Here is a 2,270-nt window from a genome sequence, read left to right as displayed (position 1 = left end):
ATGAAGTTTTCTCGAAATTGAAACCTCTGTTTTAATTGAGTTACATTATTAGGTTGTGGGCTGAAGCCCCTCTCTAGGATTTGGGTACATCACTTAGGCAGACATTTCCACGCAGTAGAGTGCCACATCGTTGGAAACATTGCTCTTCAGACGAGGCAGTTCACTGAGGCTCCTACTGCCTGTGCCAGTGGTTCAGGTGGTCCTTACAGACCCCCATGGCACAATTCAAAGAAGAGCAGGGAGTTTTCCCCATGTTCCAGGCAGCAGTCCTTCTTCAACCAAGGCCACCAAAAGCAGCTGAACTGGTTGGCCATCTGCTTGCTGCAATGTGGGCGGGCTTCCATGTTTACCTCTATCCCAATAGTTACCGCACTTCATTGTGGGTGAAGCATTTAGAAACTTCAGAGAGTTGTGACTAAGCACTGTATAAATGCAAGATTTTCATTTTTAGATGTTGTATTTGTGTGAACTGTTTCAAATTGTGTTTTTGAAATACAAAAAGTGAAGTCAACATCTTCATTAATATCTTATCAGTAACGTTGTTGGAGTTTACATGCTGCAGATTACTGTTGAATGAAAACTCTCTGATTCGTAATATGTCACCTTGATCTCAGAGATCACTGTTTTGTGAAAGATAATTTTCATGCTTATGAACCATAATGATTATAGTCAACTTTTTTCAGAAATAAAAATAAATTCATGCTTAATAATCTTTGCATGAATAATACAGAAATTATTTTGAAGGCACGGGCGCCAATGGTGGAATGATCAAAGTTGCGGATGCGCAAGGGGCCAGAATTGGAGGAGCGCAGATACCTCGGAGAGTTGTGGAGCTGGAGGAAGTTACAGAGATAGGGAGAGGTGAGGGCCCTGGAGGGATTTGAAAACAAGGATGAGAATTTTAAAATCAAAGCGTTGCTTAACCAGGAGCCAATGTAGGTCAGCGAGCACAGGGGTGATGGGTGAGCAGGACTTGGTGTGTGTTACGCTTTACACACACCGATTAAGTGCTTTTTTCGAGTGTAGTCCACTGTTGTAATGTAGGAAACACGGCAGGCATTTTGCGCACAGCAAGCTCCCTCAAACAGCAATGACCAGATAATCTGTTTTTGTGATGTTGATTGAGGGATAAATATTGGCCAAGACTTTAGAAGACAGGATTTCTAGATTGTAACAAAATGTTAAAAATCAAAGCGTGAGGAAAACTGGATCTCTGACCACTTTGTACCTCTTTGGGAAGTTTCTGACCTGGCTTAGGTTTATGCTCTAGTGACAGCTCAGGTTTGAGTTTGGCCTTTTCTTCCAGGTATGTCTCTTTCTCTAGTTTGATTTGCAAAGATACTTGTTGAGCCCTAGCACTGGGCTCATTACAGTCAATTGAAGGTTTATAGAAACATAGAAATTTACAGCGCAGAAGGAGGCCATTTCGGCCCATCGTGTCCGCGCTGGCCGACAAAGAGCTGCTCGGCCCTTGGTCAGCAGCCCTGAAGGTTACATATAAACCAATGAACAATGAACAGTGGCGGAAAGGTAAAGAGCACCCAGCCCAACCAGTCCACCTCACACAACTGTGACACCCCTTAAACTGAAACATTCTACATTTCACCCCAACTGGAGCCATGTGATCTCCTGGGAGAGGCAAAAACCGGATAAAAATCCAGGCCAATTTGAGGGAAAAATCTGGGAAAATTCCTCCGACCCATCCAGGCGATCAAACCTAGTCCAGGAGATCACCCTGGCCATATTCGATTTCCTGCAGTGCATACCATCGTAACTGCGCCAGCCAACAAGAGGTTATCCAGTCTAATCCCAATTACCAGCTCTAGGTCTGTAACCCTGCAGGTTACGGCACTTTAAGTGCCCATCCAAGCACCTTTTCAATGTGGTGAGGGTTTCTGCATCCACTACTCTTCCAGGCAGTGAGTTCCAGACCTCCACAACCCTCTGCATAAAGAAGCTCCCCCTCAAATCCCCTCTAAATTTTCCACCAACCTTCTTAAAACTATGCCCCCTCATAATAGACCCCTTCACCAATGGAAATAGGCCCTTGCTATTCACTATATCTAGGCTCCTCAATATTTTGTACACCTCAATGAAATCTCCTCTCAACCTCCTCTGTTCCAATGAGAACAAACCCAGCCTATCCAATCTGTCCTCATAACTAAGATTCTCCATTCAGGCAGCATCCTAGTAAATCTCCTCTGCACCCTCTCTAGTGCAATCACGTCCTTCCTATAATACGGCAACCAGAACTGCACGCAGTACTCCAG

The sequence above is a fragment of the Pristiophorus japonicus genome, chromosome 17 (assembly GCF_044704955.1).
Source record: "Pristiophorus japonicus isolate sPriJap1 chromosome 17, sPriJap1.hap1, whole genome shotgun sequence".
NCBI lineage: Eukaryota > Metazoa > Chordata > Chondrichthyes > Pristiophoridae > Pristiophorus > Pristiophorus japonicus.
Note: the sequence above shows the minus strand (reverse complement) of the source record.